The sequence below is a fragment of the Mytilus edulis genome, chromosome 3 (assembly GCF_963676685.1).
Source record: "Mytilus edulis chromosome 3, xbMytEdul2.2, whole genome shotgun sequence".
Taxonomy (NCBI): domain Eukaryota; kingdom Metazoa; phylum Mollusca; class Bivalvia; order Mytilida; family Mytilidae; genus Mytilus; species Mytilus edulis.
Genome location: NC_092346.1, coordinates 12,511,347 through 12,530,092, shown reverse-complemented (window position 1 = coordinate 12,530,092; position 18,746 = coordinate 12,511,347). Strand labels below are relative to the sequence as shown.

The window sequence follows — 18,746 nt, the reverse complement described above, 5'->3', positions numbered from 1 at the left end:
ACTAAATTTATATCAGGGTGATTGAAATGAGGAAAAAAGGGGGGGTCAGGAGTTCAAGGCCCCTTTTTGGGAAAAAAATTGGTTGATTAAAAAGGGAATCACTGAAGCCTGGGAACAGTATATCTAACGTTATATATGTTCCTGCTGAAGCATGGCAGGAGCAGGCCCCTCTTAGGAAGTCGGTGCCCCCACTTATGAAAACTTCTCGATCCACAATAGTCCGAGATTACTCTGACGTCCGATGGCTGTTTTGCCAGACACTTTTTGATATGGGACAAGCTTTGACGTCCCACGGCCCCAGCTTGTCTGGCAAAACAGCCGTCGGACGTCAGAGTAATCTCGGACTAGATCCACCACTGTCATGACTGGGATCTTCAGTTGTATTATCTTAAAAAATTACACCTGTATAGTGTATATATATATATTCTAAAGTGTAAATCAAGCGAAAATAATGTAAACTATCTGTGCATTGGGGCCTATTAAAGGGTATTTTGGGGGGAAGAAAGAAGAGAGGGTGAGTCCATGGGAGGTAATTCCCACCCCCTTCAATTTGAGAATATGCTATTATCTTGTAAACGTCCAGATCCCCATCCATAAACCATGTATATTCTTGAATGGGACGATAAAACAAATCAAATGAAATTAAAAGGAGGTCTTTGGGGGGTTACCCCACCCTGTTCAATTTAAGAATGTGCTGTTATCTTGTGAATGATCCAGATCCCCACCTCTAAACCATATCTATTCTTGTAGGTGACAATAAAATTAATGAAATAAAATGAAAGGGAAGTCCCTGGGGGTCACCCCACCCCGTTCAATTTGAGAATGTGCTGTTATCATGTTAACAGTCCAGATCCCCACCCCTAAACCATATATTTTCTTGAATGGGACGATAAAACAAATCAAATGAAATTAAAAGGAGGTCTTTGGGGGTTACCCCACCCTGTTCAATTTGAGAATGTGCTATTATCTTGTGAACGATCCTGATCCCTACCCCTAAACCATATATATTCTTGTAGGGGACAATACAATTAATGAAATAAAACGAAAGGGAAGTCCCTGGGGGTCACCCAACCCCGTTCAAATTGAGAATGTGCTGTTATCATGTTAACAGTCCAGATCCCCACCCTTGTACCATATATGTTCTTGAATGGGACGATAAAACAAATCGATTGAAATTAAATGGAGGTCCCTGGGGGTTACCCCACCCTGTTCAATTTGAGAATGTGCTATTATCTTATGAACGATCCAGATCCCCACCCCTAAACCATATATATTCTTGTAGGGGACAATAAAATTAATGAAATAAAATGAAAGGGAACTCCCTGGGGGGTCACCCCATCCTGTTCAATTTGAGAATGTGCTGTTATCATGTTAACAGTCAAGATCCCCACCCCTATACCATATATATTCTTATATGGGACAATAAAACAAATCAAATGAATATAGGACCATCCCCTTTGTCTTGGGTTGGGAACCCCCCTTTTTAAAATGGCAGGATCCGCCCTGGCATACCATCTAGCTAGCTTTAAAGGCTTTAAAAATATGAAATCAAACAAGGAAATTAACAGTGTAGGCAACTGTTTTGAATTTTAAAAAAAGCCTTTTACATATAACAATGTTAAATTTTTTGTGCATTTATTTTTGCTTACCATATTTTCAATAATGGACAAAATTGAAATGCATGATTAAATATCGTAATTTAAGAAAAATCAGCATACATGTTATAAAATGGGAAGTGGAAACTGGGAATTTGACAAAGAGACAACAACCCAACCAAAGAGCAGACAACAGCCGAAGGTCACCTATGGGTCTTCAATGCAGTGAGAAAATTTCGGCACTGGTCTTCAGCTCATAAATATGTATCAGAAATGAAAATGAGATACAGCTTTCAGTTGTATTAATAAAAACCTCACAATAAGTTCTGAATATAAGAATATACAGTATTGCAAGATTCTCTCAAAATGTACACATAGAGCTGAGAAACTGTAAAATTAATCATGCTTATTTAACATTAAAGTCCTTGGAGTCCATCTTTATATGCATACTCTAGTACAAAGGAATATAAGTATGCAATAGACATCAAGTTTTCAAAAATAAGAGTATCTATGCCATTAATTTACGACAAGATCTTAATCAAGTAATAATTTCGGTTTGTTTAAATATTTCGGAGGTAAGTATGACCTCCTTTTTGGTGATGATGTTTTCGTTTTAAAGTTGGGAAAATTGTTTGTACCAACAACAAAAAACACAAAGTCAATCTAGAATTATGTTTTTACATTTTTTTATGTTTAGGTTGTCAGCAAGATGAAAAGGACAAGTATGCAGTTCAAAATTCAAAATGTGTATAAACTGAGGTTCAAGGTCCTACCTTTGCAGATTTTCATATTTTGCATGAATGAATTCAAAGGTTATATGATGGACGGCAGAGAAAGAAGAAAAAACACTTTTCAATTATCCTGCTCCTGAAGGATAAATGTAAAACATCTTGTTTTCGGTAAGTTTTATGCTCTGTTTTGATAGTGTTAGTGCATTCATCTGTCCAGTCTTTCCTCTAAATTGTATCCTCTTTTAAGTTTTTGGTGAGTGTTCGCCATGAATTTCAGTAAGTAACTTGTGGATTTACATGTATATACTCAAAATTTAGTACTCAATATTAATGGGATTCTAGCATGACATCCTTCCAAATGCTTGTTAATCATGTTTATGTTCCAGAACATACAAGTATTTGGACTGTCTGCCCAATTTTAAGAAGTTGGTCAAGTTTATTAGAAACAAATGTACAGTACAGATCAACATAACTGAAATCTTTAATAGATAAATACAAAAAGTTTAATTCAATTGAAATAAAAACACAGGTTTGGTCGAGCTGGTACTAGACAGTACAAGTATACTCAAATGGTCTGACTGTACACATATGGTGGGACTGTAAGTCTTAGTGTATACTTTTATGTTCTGGACCGTTAACGTAAGGTCCAAATACTGGTATGGTCTGGAACATTTATACATGTCTTAAAATTAATATCAAACATATTGGTGTTTTTGAACTTGGTAATAAGTTATTCGATAGAACTATAATGTTTTGAGATTATCAAAATCAAAAATATCCAATTTTTACTTTTAATTAAGATAAGATTATTGATGTATGTATAAATGTATATTAAAATGAGACAGCAAGCCAACAACACAAAAAATAAGGATAAATCAATATAATTTTTTTTGTATCAATGTTATAATTTCCAATATGTTCAAAGAGTTCAAGGTATTTTTTCATTGAAATAAAACACAAATTGAAATCTGTCAGAACTTCAAAAGCTTAAAGAAATATTGTTTCTGTTGTCTGCATTTTGTATAATATATTGCAAATTCTTGTGAATAATAGAATGTTATTATAGTTGTCTAAAGTTTTAACATTGATCTTTAAACTGTAAATTCATAAATTATTGCGTGCATTTATTATTTCGATTCTGTCATTTTAGACTTAAATGCGATTTTAAATTTTACGATTTTGAGAAAAATCCTGTTTAATCCATATACAATATTTCATAATACAAGTTTAAATTATTGCGTTTACAACTCTTTTGCATTTTTCGCAATAAAAAAAACCTCGCATTAATTTCTGAATTTACAGTATATATATTATGTATATAACTTTGGAAAATACCCAAATGTTATAAAGAAGAAGAAATTAATCGATTGTTATATAGTATTAGAATAGGAAGATGTGGTATATTGCTAATTTGACAATCCTCCATCAGAGACCAAAGGATGTAGGAGGTTAGCAACTGATGACACTGGACAATCTTTAACAATCAGTAAAATCCATACCGCATAGCTATTTTTATTGAAAATCATATTATTGCTACATGTATGCAAACAATTCTGTATAATACATTACTTTAGATTTTATTGGTTCTTTTTCAGAAGGATTGAAATTCACCACCTAGAATAAATGGAGAAAACATAGAAACAAGACCAGAATAAATTCAAAGACAATCAGTTATTATTTTCATCACTCAGTCAATGATTTGAAGTTCTTTTAAATATAAAAAAATATTGAAACCACAATAATGTCAAAGTTCTGTGCTGGATGACCAAAAAGTGGACTATACCATCAAACAATGCTGGATGATAAGAAACTATTAATGTTTTGTGTGGAGGGATATTGTGAAAAAAATAGATTAACTTAAATAGCTACTAGTATGTTAAGCTTAATGATAGAGTTTTTATCGATTTCAAATGGTAAATAATTGTGTTTCAAGAAAGTATTCTATAATTCATGAATAAACATATATTGATACTTATATTATCTGCTTTGTTGTCTAAAAGTTTAGTTTTGAACAGTTATAAAACAATATGCTAAATTAACATTTCCAAAGAAAAAAAGATATTCAATTAAAAAGATTCATCTTATAATAATTTACTACCAAATAGAATACATTGTAACATACACATTACTGTATATTTATATCTATATATTTATAATTAGAATCCCATAGGATTTTAATTTGTCCCATGGGATTTTTTTGTCCCATGGGACAACAAATATCCCATGGGACTACAATTATCCCATGGGACAAAAAAAAAATCCCATGGGATTTAACCAAAATCCCATGGGATAATGGTCAATCCCATGGGATTTTTCCCTGTCCCATGGGATATTGAAAATCCCATGTTTTTATAAATCAAATAGCAAAATAAATATAAAAGTAACAGTAGAAAACCAATGAAATTGTTGAATCCCATGTAATTCCGCACATTTTGGTTATATACATGATATTGTGGCTCTTGTTTGAGGCGGCGGCGGATTTGCAAATGAGTGTTTTGCAAATTAAAAGTGTCCAGTGTTTATACTCAAACTCACAAATAAAATCCGGGTATCTTCATGTTTTTGTCGATACACATTTCCTTGTCAAAGAGATTTTGATCGTAACAAGTTGACATGCGTAACAAGAAGGGATCGAATTTAATAAATTGAATGGTAAAAAACTAATTGCTCCGGGTGAGGATCGAACTCACAACCTCCGCATTCCTCATACTGTGCTATGCACAGTGAAGGTACTGTCTATAAGTACGGCGCGCTAACCGATTGTGCCACCGGAGCAATGTTACAAAGTGACATAAAACTTAAGCTTTTATACATCAGTTGATTTCTCGGTAAACGTCTGCATTATAAATGATTTCGAAGAATCTTTTTATTTCACTTACTAATGTTATGTTTTACATTTACTTTATTGATTGGATCAATATATAGTTTGGACGCTCCTGTTATGTTATGTTAAATAAAATGCGAATAATTATATTAAATATAAAGTACGCTGACTTTTCCGTTCATCGTGATTGAGATTTTGTCATGTCCTAATTATAAATATTGAGTAAGGTGTTCATGAAAACATTACTTTAAAATAGGCCACATTTTTAACATCATATGACCAACTTCCGCAGAACTTGATTCTTTACAATAAATACACAAATTTACTGGCAATAGACATCAGCCCGTGATAGCTCAGTTGGTAGAGCGGGAGACTGTAGTGTGATAGAATCTAGGAATCTCTAGGTCGGTGGTTCGACTCCGCCTCACGGGATATATTTTTGTCACCTTCCCTTTTTAGCCGAGGATTTGTTCTTTTCTTCAATGTGAGATTATATTCTCGGAAACTATTTGACTGGGTTTTTCTTTCTTGTTTGAATGATAATAATAAAGTAACAAACACATAAAATCCACTATGAATGATATATTAAAGGCGTAACATTGCAAAAATAACTTGTTAATATAATAGCTTCAGGCAAATAGAGTGTGTGCACCAAGTCAATTCTTAGATGTACAGTCTTGCAAAGAAATAGCACATATTAGTGGGAACAATCATCAGAATTTTATACATTCAAGTAATAGACTGTAACGATACTAGAGAGGTATTATCGTCTCAGAAATTGGACCTTTCAAATCAATACGAGTCAGGGAAGAAGCTGAGGTTTTTTGCTGATGCCTAGTGATCAGTCTTCGTCAACCGGAAGAAAATTCACATGTTTCAAATCATGCCAAGACAGATAGTCTTTCGAATGGACCTTTCAATTATTTTTTTTCTATTTTTGAGTACCTATACACTGTCGACCATGCTGTTGGTTAGATAAAAAGAATGGAAAACTGTCCATGTAAATTTACATCGAAACTATACGACTGTTAATTGATATGCAACCAAAACGACACGTGTACTCTGAAAGGTATACCGTCAAACTCACAAATAAAATCCGGGTATCTTCATGTTTTTGTCGATACACATTTCCTTGTCAAAGAGATTTTGATCGTAACAAGTTGACATGCGTAACAAGAAGGGATCGAATTTAATAAATTGAATGGTAAAAAACTAATTGCTCCGGGTGAGGATCGAACTCACAACCTCCGCATTCCTCATACTGTGCTATGCACAGTGAAGGTACTGTCTATAAGTACGGCGCGCTAACCGATTGTGCCACCGGAGCAATGTTACAAAGTGACATAAAACTTAAGCTTTTATACATCAGTTGATTTCTCGGTAAACGTCTGCATTATAAATGATTTCGAAGAATCTTTTTATTTCACTTACTAATGTTATGTTTTACATTTACTTTATTGATTGGATCAATATATAGTTTGGACGCTCCTGTTATGTTATGTTAAATAAAATGCGAATAATTATATTAAATATAAAGAACGCTGACTTTTCCGTTCATCGTGATTGAGATTTTGTCATGTCCTAATTATAAATATTGAGTAAGGTGTTCATGAAAACATTACTTTAAAATAGGCCACATTTTTAACATCATATGACCAACTTCCGCAGAACTTGATTCTTTACAATAAATACACAAATTTACTGGCAATAGACATCAGCCCGTGATAGCTCAGTTGGTAGAGCGGGAGACTGTAGTGTGATAGAATCTAGGAATCTCTAGGTCGGATGTGTCTGAGGGGGGCGATGGGCTTTCTCAGACACAATCCCAAAAGTCATCAGTAAAGAGAAGGAATAAAACTAAGCATACTCCTAATGTGAATAGTGCTAAAATGAGAGTAAGATCGACGCCCTATGAAAAAAATGTTAATAATGGATCATCATAAAACATGTATTTTTTTACTTACAATATGATGGTTCTACTTGTAAGTCACAACTGTAATGGTATTAGAAATATAGACAAATTTAAAAAGTATGTGTGTATTATGTCTGAAAAAAATGTTGATTTTATGTTATTTCAAGAAACGTTTTGGGATGACCAACTTGTACAAAATGTTAAACATTTATATAATGGTGATATTTATCACAGTGATGGGACAAATAATAGGCAAGGTGTTGCCATATTAGTGAAGTCAAACTTGTGTGCAAATGTTAAACAAATATATAAAGATAACAATGGTAGATTTTTACATTTACAGTTTGAATATGATGATAGTATTTATAATATAATGAATGTCTATGCGCCTAATATTGTAAATGAAAAGGCGGATTTTTTTGATTTTTTAAATGATTATATGAAATTATTTGAAAATACCATTATTGCTGGTGACTGGAATACATCATTGTCTGGCAAAGACAGGTGTAGTAGAACTGTGCACAAAAATGATGTATCGGTCAAAAAGTTAAATGATATTATGCTTAATCATAATGTATACGATATATGGAGATTTAGAAATCCAGATAAACTTGTATTTTCAAGAAAAATGGTTTACAATGGTGAACTCAAACAATCAAGAATAGATTATTTTTTATTGAACAGGAATTTGACATTCTTTGTACAGAGTGTATATCATTTTGATACTACAATTAGTGATCACTGTTTTGTTGAAATGAAAATGAATTTTGAAAAAATTGAAAGAGGTCCAGGTTTATGGATTTTAAACAATACATTTTTGAAAAATGAAGAATATATTTCAAAAATTAGAAATATCATTGAGGAAGAAAAACAAAGCACACTTTTTAATTCAGAGTTTCTCATTTGGTGGGATAATTTGAAATATAAAATCAAGAAATTTAGTCAAGTATTTGGAAAAAGAATTCAAAAAGAAAAGAATGCAGAATATTTTTTACTGCAAAATAAGTTGAAAAGAATATCAGAGAGAATTGCTCTAGGAGAAGTTATAGATGTGGCTCAGTATGAAAATTTGAAATTAGATTTGTCAGTGTATGAAGAACAAAAATGTAAAGGAGCAATCCTGCGTTCTAAGGCTTTTTGGGCTACTGAGAGTGATAAATGCACTAAATATTTTTTACAAATGGAAAAGCAAAAGCAAGAGTCACATTGCATTAAGGAACTATTGAATGAAAACAATGAGAGTGTTACTAATACTGAAGGTATCTTAGATACACAGTATGATTTTTATAATAAATTGTATTCTTCTGTTAAAACAGATGATGAGGTTATGAAAGAATTTTTAAAAAATGTAAATACTAAAATAAATCAGGAGGATGTAGATCTATGTGATAATGATATAACAGTAAAAGAAATTGAATTTGCATTACAGAAAATGGCTAGAAATAAAAGTCCTGGCTCTGATGGTCTTACAGTTGAATTCTATTGTACTTTTTTTAGTTCACTGAAAGACATTCTATTGAAATTGTTTGAAGAAATTGAAAAATATTCAAAGCTTTCTCGGTCTATGAGATGTGGAATTATTAGTTTAATATTTAAGAAAAAAGGAGATAAAAGATGTTTGAAAAATTATAGACCTATTTCACTCCTTCAGGTAGATTATAAAATATTAGCCAAAGTGATGGCTAATAGATTTAAACAAGTTTTATGTAAAATTGTATCAAAATGTCAGTCTTGTTGTATACCTGGTAGAGATATTGCTGATACTATTGCTAATATAAGAGATGTACTTGACCTTATAGAAAGTGAAGAATTGGAGGGTTATTTACTTAAAATGGATCAGGAGAAAGCATTCGATAAAGTTGGGCATACTTATTTAAGGGAGGTTCTTAAAAAGTATGGATTTGGTGATAGATTTGTAAATTGGGTAGGGATTTTTTATACAGACATTCAAAGTTCTGTTAAAAGTAATGGGTTTCTTACAAAATATTTTAAAATTAAAAATGGGATTAGACAGGGATGTCCCATTAGTGCTCTTTTGTACGTGCTTTCTGCCGAACCTTTGCAGTGTGCAATTAGAAATAATTTAAACATTGAAGGTATTAATATACCTAATTGTGATGAAAAAGCTGTTATTTTTCAACATGCTGATGACACTACTCTCACATTATGTAATAAAGAGTCTATCAATGAAACATTGAATATTTTTGAAATTTATGGAAAAGCATCAGGTTCAAAGATAAATATGTCAAAATCGGAGATTATGTGTATTGGTAAAGGAAAAATTAATGTATCAGAAATACAGCAAATAGGGTTGAAATATTCTGTAGATTGTATACAGATATTAGGTGTGTATGTAGGCAAAAATAAATTATTTTGTGATGATCTTAATTGGAAAGATAAAATTAGTAAAATTAAAATGTTAGTTAATTTATGGAAGCAGAGACGATTGACATTATCTGGTAGAGCTACTGTGATATCCTCACTATTGATGTCTAGGTTATGGTACACAATAGCAGTGTGTTCCATTCCTGATTGGGCTTTACAGTCAATCAAGAAGATATGTTTAGATTTTTTATGGAATAATGGATCGCATTTGATCAAATATAGAACGATAATAGGAGCCAAAACTGATGGAGGGTTAAAATACCCTGATATTTATTTAAAACTATTAGCATTTAGATTAAAATTTTTGACAAGATTTTTAGATAAGGATTTTCATGCTATATGGAAATACACTATGACATATTTTTTGAACAAGATACACAATACAAATCTAGGTGTACATTGTTTATTTTTATTGCTACAAAAGAAAGACTGTACAAACATACCTGTGTTTTATAGGGAAATCATTGATGCATGGCAATATTTTAAACCTTATGTTGATATTGATATACGATCGGTTGATATTTTTAATCAACCAATTTTTTTGAATGAATCCATCAAGGTGAATGGTAAATGCATACTTTGGAAACAGTTTTTATTAGCTGGAATTACCAAATTGAAACATGTAGCATATGAAGTGGTTCCAGGTTTTTTACCTTTTAATGCTATTTATGAAATGATTGAAAATGTTGATGACAATGTAGATTGTAATAAACTAAGACAGTAATATAATAGTTTGCTAGAATGTATTCCAAATGAATGGAAAAAGGTGATATTAAATGAAACAAAACCAGTTAACTGTGATGAGGTTCCATTGTTTATTGTAAATTATAATAACAAAACAAAAGATTTTGTATGTTGTAAAACAAAAGATTTTTATGGTATATTAGTAGATAAATGTTATATTAAACCTGATGCTCATCAATATTGGTTAGAAAGTTTTAATGTCCAATATGTTCCTTTTAAGTTCGTATGGACAAGTGTTCATTGTTATTGGAAATCGCCAGACTGTGTGCAATTAGATTTTAAAATTGTTCACAATAGAATATTTACAAATTTAAAACTAAAAAGAATAAAACTTTCTGACTCAGACATTTGTGATAGTTGTAAATCTGAAGTAGAAGATTTGTTTCACTTATTTTTGAAATGTCATGATCTAGATGTTTTTCATAGCTATATGTTTAGTTTTTTATGTGAGCTTCTAGAGAAATGTAAAATTGATGTCTTGGTAAATCAAGGATATAGACAGATGTTTTTGCTTGGTATGACAAGTACTTATACTGATGTAAATACATATTTTGTTAATTTTGTTCTTTCTGTTGCAAGACTTTGTGTTTTCAAAAGGAGACAAATGATCAAAAATGATGCCAAGAAAATAGATCTTACGAGATTTTTCAGGTATACACTGAAACATTATATTTCTTATTTTCATGTATATTGTAAGATGGTTAACAAGATGAACACTTTTGAAAGGAACTTTCTAAAGAATAATTGTAAAATCATTGAAATAGATGGTGTTTTGATATTTAACTTCTAATGACGTTAGAAATACTGTGATACTCTATTGAATATTTTATTCTTTTATTATCAATGTGAATTGTGATTTTATATGTTTTATTGAATAAAGATAAAAAAAAAAAAAAAAAGAGCGGGAGACTGTAGTGTGATAGAATCTAGGAATCTCTAGGTCGGTGGTTCGACTCCGCCTCACGGGATATATTTTTGTCACCTTCCCTTTTTAGCCGAGGATTTGTTCTTTTCTTCAATGTGAGATTATATTCTCGGAAACTATTTGACTGGGTTTTTCTTTCTTGTTTGAATGATAATAATAAAGTAACAAACACATAAAATCCACTATGAATGATATATTAATTAAAGGCGTAACATTGCAAAAATAACTTGTTAATATAATAGCTTCAGGCAAATAGAGTGTGTGCACCAAGTCAATTCTTAGATGTACAGTCTTGCAAAGAAATAGCACATATTAGTGGGAACAATCATTAGAATTTTATACATTCAAGTAATAGACTGTAACGATACTAGAGAGGTATTATCGTCTCAGAAATTGGACCTTTCAAATCAATACGAGTCAGGGAAGAAGCTGAGGTTTTTTGCTGATGCCTAGTGATCAGTCTTCGTCAACCGGAAGAAAATTCACATGTTTCAAATCATGCCAAGACAGATAGTCTTTCGAATGGACCTTTCAATTATTTTTTTTCTATTTTTGAGTACCTATACACTGTCGACCATGCTGTTGGTTAGATAAAAAGAATGGAAAACTGTCCATGTAAATTTACATCGAAACGTTAACTATACGACTGTTAATTGATATGCAACCAAAACGATGCACGTGTACTCTGAAAGGTATACCGTCAAACTCACAAATAAAATCCGGGTATCTTCATGTTTTTGTCGATACACATTTCCTTGTCAAAGAGATTTTGATCGTAACAAGTTGACATGCGTAACAAGAAGGGATCGAATTTAATAAATTGAATGGTAAAAAACTAATTGCTCCGGGTGAGGATCGAACTCACAACCTCCGCATTCCTCATACTGTGCTATGCACAGTGAAGGTACTGTCTATAAGTACGGCGCGCTAACCGATTGTGCCACCGGAGCAATGTTACAAAGTAACATAAAACTTAAGCTTTTATACATCAGTTGATTTCTCGGTAAACGTCTGCATTATAAATGATTTCGAAGAATCTTTTTATTTCACTTACTAATGTTATGTTTTACATTTACTTTATTGATTGGATCAATATATAGTTTGGACGCTCCTGTTATGTTATGTTAAATAAAATGCGAATAATTATATTAAATATAAAGAACGCTGACTTTTCCGTTCATCGTGATTGAGATTTTGTCATGTCCTAATTATAAATATTGAGTAAGGTGTTCATGAAAACATTACTTTAAAATAGGCCACATTTTTAACATCATATGACCAACTTCCGCAGAACTTGATTCTTTACAATAAATACACAAATTTACTGGCAATAGACATCAGCCCGTGATAGCTCAGTTGGTAGAGCGGGAGACTGTAGTGTGATAGAATCTAGGAATCTCTAGGTCGGTGGTTCGACTCCGCCTCACGGGATATATTTTTGTCACCTTCCCTTTTTAGCCGAGGATTTGTTCTTTTCTTCAATGTGAGATTATATTCTCGGAAACTATTTGACTGGGTTTTTCTTTCTTGTTTGAATGATAATAATAAAGTAACAAACACATAAAATCCACTATGAATGATATATTAAAGGCGTAACATTGCAAAAATAACTTGTTAATATAATAGCTTCAGGCAAATAGAGTGTGTGCACCAAGTCAATTCTTAGATGTACAGTCTTGCAAAGAAATAGCACATATTAGTGGGAACAATCATTAGAATTTTATACATTCAAGTAATAGACTGTAACGATACTAGAGAGGTATTATCGTCTCAGAAATTGGACCTTTCAAATCAATACGAGTCAGGGAAGAAGCTGAGGTTTTTTGCTGATGCCTAGTGATCAGTCTTCGTCAACCGGAAGAAAATTCACATGTTTCAAATCATGCCAAGACAGATAGTCTTTCGAATGGACCTTTCAATTATTTTTTTTCTATTTTTGAGTACCTATACACTGTCGACCATGCTGTTGGTTAGATAAAAAGAATGGAAAACTGTCCATGTAAATTTACATCGAAACTATACGACTGTTAATTGATATGCAACCAAAACGATGCACGTGTACTCTGAAAGGTATACCGTCAAACTCACAAATAAAATCCGGGTATCTTCATGTTTTTGTCGATACACATTTCCTTGTCAAAGAGATTTTGATCGTAACAAGTTGACATGCGTAACAAGAAGGGATCGAATTTAATAAATTGAATGGTAAAAAACTAATTGCTCCGGGTGAGGATCGAACTCACAACCTCCGCATTCCTCATACTGTGCTATGCACAGTGAAGGTACTGTCTATAAGTACGGCGCGCTAACCGATTGTGCCACCGGAGCAATGTTACAAAGTGACATAAAACTTAAGCTTTTATACATCAGTTGATTTCTCGGTAAACGTCTGCATTATAAATGATTTCGAAGAATCTTTTTATTTCACTTACTAATGTTATGTTTTACATTTACTTTATTGATTGGATCAATATATAGTTTGGACGCTCCTGTTATGTTATGTTAAATAAAATGCGAATAATTATATTAAATATAAAGAACGCTGACTTTTCCGTTCATCGTGATTGAGATTTTGTCATGTCCTAATTATAAATATTGAGTAAGGTGTTCATGAAAACATTACTTTAAAATAGGCCACATTTTTAACATCATATGACCAACTTCCGCAGAACTTGATTCTTTACAATAAATACACAAATTTACTGGCAATAGACATCAGCCCGTGATAGCTCAGTTGGTAGAGCGGGAGACTGTAGTGTGATAGAATCTAGGAATCTCTAGGTCGGTGGTTCGACGCCGCCTCACGGGATATATTTTTGTCACCTTCCCTTTTTAGCCGAGGATTTGTTCTTTTCTTCAATGTGAGATTATATTCTCGGAAACTATTTGACTGGGTTTTTCTTTCTTGTTTGAATGATAATAATAAAGTAACAAACACATAAAATCCACTATGAATGATATATTAAAGGCGTAACATTGCAAAAATAACTTGTTAATATAATAGCTTCAGGCAAATAGAGTGTGTGCACCAAGTCAATTCTTAGATGTACAGTCTTGCAAAGAAATAGCACATATTAGTGGGAACAATCATTAGAATTTTATACATTCAAGTAATAGACTGTAACGATACTAGAGAGGTATTATCGTCTCAGAAATTGGACCTTTCAAATCAATACGAGTCAGGGAAGAAGCTGAGGTTTTTTGCTGATGCCTAGTGATCAGTCTTCGTCAACCGGAAGAAAATTCACATGTTTCAAATCATGCCAAGACAGATAGTCTTTCGAATGGACCTTTCAATTATTTTTTTTCTATTTTTGAGTACCTATACACTGTCGACCATGCTGTTGGTTAGATAAAAAGAATGGAAAACTGTCCATGTAAATTTACATCGAAACTATACGACTGTTAATTGATATGCAACCAAAACGATGCACGTGTACTCTGAAAGGTATACCGTCAAACTCACAAATAAAATCCGGGTATCTTCATGTTTTTGTCGATACACATTTCCTTGTCAAAGAGATTTTGATCGTAACAAGTTGACATGCGTAACAAGAAGGGATCGAATTTAATAAATTGAATGGTAAAAAACTAATTGCTCCGGGTGAGGATCGAACTCACAACCTCCGCATTCCTCATACTGTGCTATGCACAGTGAAGGTACTGTCTATAAGTACGGCGCGCTAACCGATTGTGCCACCGGAGCAATGTTACAAAGTGACATAAAACTTAAGCTTTTATACATCAGTTGATTTCTCGGTAAACGTCTGCATTATAAATGATTTCGAAGAATCTTTTTATTTCACTTACTAATGTTATGTTTTACATTTACTTTATTGATTGGATCAATATATAGTTTGGACGCTCCTGTTATGTTATGTTAAATAAAATGCGAATAATTATATTAAATATAAAGAACGCTGACTTTTCCGTTCATCGTGATTGAGATTTTGTCATGTCCTAATTATAAATATTGAGTAAGGTGTTCATGAAAACATTACTTTAAAATAGGCCACATTTTTAACATCATATGACCAACTTCCGCAGAACTTGATTCTTTACAATAAATACACAAATTTACTGGCAATACCCAAGTAACACAAAACATTTTCAAAACATTTTGATAAGGTTGTTTAAATGTCTTCTCAAAATGTTATGAAAAAAATATTTTTGTGATGTTATACAGATATTTTTTTCTTTATTCTAAAAACATTTATTTTAAACATTTTCTTTAATTGTTTTAACAACAGCTTTAAAATGTTTATTAAAATGTTTACACAATCTCTTATTTAGATATTTTGTTTTAATGTTTTATACATGTTTACAAGATGTTTAGATCCAACCTCTGATTAACATCATTAAAACATATAAGCAAAACATTTCTCAAAATGTTAACTCCTTATTTTAAAGACATTATCTAAAACATTGTTAGCCCTATGTGTTAAAAACATTAGTTTTAGACATTCTTTCGACGTTTTCTCATAATATTTTATGAAAACATTGTATAAACGTTAAATGCTCAATGTTAAGAAAACATTTCGTTAAATCATTTTATAATTGATATTTTAAAAACATTTCAAATAATGTTCTGTTAATATTGATGCATTATATTTTATGAAAACATTGTATAAACGTTAAATAATCAATATCAAGAAAACATTTATATAAATCATTTTAAAATTGATATTTTAAAAACATTTCAAATAATGTTCTGTAAATATTGATGCAAAATGTTTAAAGGCAATATTCAAACGATATTTTACAAACAATTTACATACACTTTCATGATATAACAAAAACCTAAATTTAATCAAATGACAGAAATTGTAAACTTGTTTGTGTCGGATACGTCGGATACGGAGCATAATGCTTGTTATCCGGATTTACTGTTCCAGTGCAGTCAGCGGACAACATTTATCATACGACTGTTCCCAACGCCTAACAGACAAACGCCGAAGAATTATGGGACCAGTTACCGGAAATACAATTTACCGCCTTTTTGACAAGACAAAGATTTAAAGAAAATACGTTGAATAAAAGAATTATCTCTATAACGACCATATAACGCTGGTAAGAATAACAAAAAGTATGCATTTGTGACCCATTTTATGATTGCTCATGATCATGATGATTCGATGAACATTTATCTTGAAATCGGGAGTGGATACAGGATTACAAAAAAAGGGGGAGCCGCCTGGCATAATTACTTTTCACAACCAAATGATGTAACACGTCTTTATAGTCTTTGCATTTTGATTTTGGTCTCTTATCCCTGAATCCAGCTCATATAATAACAAAAGAGCGTTTATTAAGCACAAATTGATAAAGGTAGCTGTGTTTGTGCTCCATTCAGTTCTGCAACGATTATATCTGTACCCAAAACAATGGCATCAGGTCTGTTCGTCCTAATAAAATGTTAGCTCTAGGTCTGTTTGCCGTGAGCTCATTCGATTCACCTGTAGAGTCCATTGCCCTACTAAAAAATATTAACATTTCAAATTCAAGGCATAGAAGTTGAATAAACTTATTCAGTTATTTCTATGGTATATTTCTCTGTTATAATGTATATATATGCCGACTCTAAATAAAATTTACTTACTTACTTACTTGAAATTTATGAAACATGTTAAGTTCATGGCTTGTTTAGGATCACTTATTGTTCAATGACAAAATAATTTGGATCACTGATACACCTAATCATTAATCCCAGCTGACACCAGAATGAGCTGCGGAACTGTAGCTCTTAGGTCCTTATGTTTTTCTTGGACTATTTGCGGACCATATAGCTACGGATATAATTCCTATTTCAAAACGTTCGGAATTGCGAATTGCACTTATTTCCCAAAATTTTATAGTTTATAATCAATGCAAAGCTTGTCAATATATATATAGTTCGTTTCGTTGGATATTTTTCTATGATATATTTATTATGAATTAATGTTGTAAAGTCTTATAAACACTCGATTCTCGCTTAGAAATAAGTAAACAAACCAACACATGTTTTTTTATAAGTTATCTGTTCTTGTTTTTCGTAGGCGTTCAACATAGGAGATCAAAGATATTTGATTTATCTTTTCTTGATTTCGTGACATCACGACGAGATTCAATATGGCCGAATAAAATAGGGGGAGAATATATACAAATGGAAATAATTAGATAATAGTGTTTAGGAAATGAATATTCAAACATAAATAGGTACATCATATCCTAGAAAAATATTTAACGAAACGAACTATATATATTGACAAGCTTTGCATTGATTATAAACAATAAATTTTTGGGAAATAAGAGCAACCTGAACCTGGGTCGCAATTCCGAACGTTTTGAAATAAGAAAAATCTGTAGCTCTATGGTTCGCAAATAGTAAAAAATTAGTATAAGGACCTAAGAGCTACGGTTCCGCAGCTACACCAGAATCTGTCCCGCTCGAACTATTGACATCATACAAAAAATCACTTTTCCATTGTGGCGTCAGATATTTTGTATTATGACGTCAAAATTTTACGGTGTCCAGTAATGGGGGACAATACTGATAAGGTGTATTATTGTGAAACTTGTTTTTTGATGGATTAGATTTATAATAAAAACAATTAAATATTCAGCTTGAAAATAAGAAAAACAATGATGTACGTACGAACTTTAAATCATTAAACAGATTTACATGTTCATTTATTGTTATACTCTGAGACTGTCACAGTTATACGGCATACCTTCATGATTCGTGATGGACTGAGTTCTATTATTTTGTTGAAAAATAAATATCAATAAAGATAAATACATTGTATTCCAGTATTCTACTCTGCATATCATAGGGAAAATTATAAATTGATTCGGCAATATAATATTCTGTCAATTTTTAAACAAACTTCAACATATTTAGTTCAATTACTTGAAATTATCCGTTGGAAACAATTGGGGAAAAAATCAGGGCAAACAGGTACTTATAAGGCGACGGTGAATCAGGGCAAACAGACCCAGATTCCAAAATAAATATGATTTTTTATAAAAATTGACAATTTATTTATGATGTAAAACATTTCGAAGAAACTGCATGTTTGATTGTATAACTTAGATTGCATGTCTGAAATTTTTACTCCAAACACTATTTGAAGTAGTAATGATTGTTACCAAAACTTACATAGAAGAGCTAACTGATAATTAATTTTTTTACATACATTGTATGACAGCATGATTTCTGCATTATAATGCACAGCAAACTCAGTGTAACTGTTATGTAGTTGAATTAATAGCATGTAGTTTAGTTTAAGCACATGAACAGCACAATGTTTTGATAACTGTATATAAAAGGTAAAATAAATGACTAAGAATTTGAAAAGAATATATATTGAAATGTCAATTTATTTACAAATAATTACATAAGATGTATGTTTCACTATGATACGTTATTCTTTTTGGCTAACCGCACATCACATGTTATTCCTTAAGCAATTGCATTACTCAATAAAAGTTTTCATTCATGATAACATGATGTCCCAAAAAAAAGTGCACAAGTGAATTAAATAAAAAATTGATAAAATTCATGTTTTCATTATCCTAGCTAAAAAATGTAGTTTATTTAATATTTAAGTATTGAATGCTTCTTTTTGTAACTTCATAGGGTTGTAAAAGC

At 31.7% G+C, this 18,746-nt stretch overlaps 1 long non-coding RNA gene and 8 other non-coding genes across 9 annotated transcripts; 4 read left to right on the top strand and 5 right to left on the bottom strand.

The window, feature by feature from the left end:
• Nucleotides 1-401: 401 nt before the first annotated feature.
• Nucleotides 402-4,182, top strand: LOC139515832 (uncharacterized). The gene is made up of 2 exons (XR_011662848.1): nt 402-2,494; nt 3,922-4,182. It is a non-coding gene; the product is annotated as an uncharacterized lncRNA (long non-coding RNA).
• An 809-nt stretch (nt 4,183-4,991) lies between these two features.
• Nucleotides 4,992-5,101, bottom strand: Trnai-uau (transfer RNA isoleucine (anticodon UAU)). Its single transcript has 2 exons — nt 5,064-5,101; nt 4,992-5,027 (listed from the first exon to the last, which is right to left on the bottom strand). It is a non-coding gene; the product is annotated as a tRNA-Ile (tRNA).
• A 391-nt stretch (nt 5,102-5,492) lies between these two features.
• On the top strand, nt 5,493-5,582 carry Trnay-gua (transfer RNA tyrosine (anticodon GUA)). The gene is given in 2 exon segments: nt 5,493-5,529; nt 5,547-5,582. It is a non-coding gene; the product is annotated as a tRNA-Tyr (tRNA).
• Nucleotides 5,583-6,367: 785 nt separating this feature from the next.
• Nucleotides 6,368-6,477, bottom strand: Trnai-uau (transfer RNA isoleucine (anticodon UAU)). Its single transcript has 2 exons — nt 6,440-6,477; nt 6,368-6,403 (listed from the first exon to the last, which is right to left on the bottom strand). It is a non-coding gene; the product is annotated as a tRNA-Ile (tRNA).
• A 5,479-nt stretch (nt 6,478-11,956) lies between these two features.
• On the bottom strand, nt 11,957-12,066 carry Trnai-uau (transfer RNA isoleucine (anticodon UAU)). Its single transcript has 2 exons — nt 12,029-12,066; nt 11,957-11,992 (listed from the first exon to the last, which is right to left on the bottom strand). It is a non-coding gene; the product is annotated as a tRNA-Ile (tRNA).
• Nucleotides 12,067-12,457: 391 nt separating this feature from the next.
• Nucleotides 12,458-12,547, top strand: Trnay-gua (transfer RNA tyrosine (anticodon GUA)). Its single transcript is given in 2 exon segments — nt 12,458-12,494; nt 12,512-12,547. It is a non-coding gene; the product is annotated as a tRNA-Tyr (tRNA).
• Nucleotides 12,548-13,334: 787 nt separating this feature from the next.
• Nucleotides 13,335-13,444, bottom strand: Trnai-uau (transfer RNA isoleucine (anticodon UAU)). Its single transcript has 2 exons — nt 13,407-13,444; nt 13,335-13,370 (listed from the first exon to the last, which is right to left on the bottom strand). It is a non-coding gene; the product is annotated as a tRNA-Ile (tRNA).
• A 391-nt stretch (nt 13,445-13,835) lies between these two features.
• Trnay-gua (transfer RNA tyrosine (anticodon GUA)) lies at nt 13,836-13,925 on the top strand. The gene is given in 2 exon segments: nt 13,836-13,872; nt 13,890-13,925. It is a non-coding gene; the product is annotated as a tRNA-Tyr (tRNA).
• Nucleotides 13,926-14,712: 787 nt separating this feature from the next.
• Trnai-uau (transfer RNA isoleucine (anticodon UAU)) lies at nt 14,713-14,822 on the bottom strand. The gene is made up of 2 exons: nt 14,785-14,822; nt 14,713-14,748 (listed from the first exon to the last, which is right to left on the bottom strand). It is a non-coding gene; the product is annotated as a tRNA-Ile (tRNA).
• Between the last annotated feature and the right edge of the window lie 3,924 nt (nt 14,823-18,746).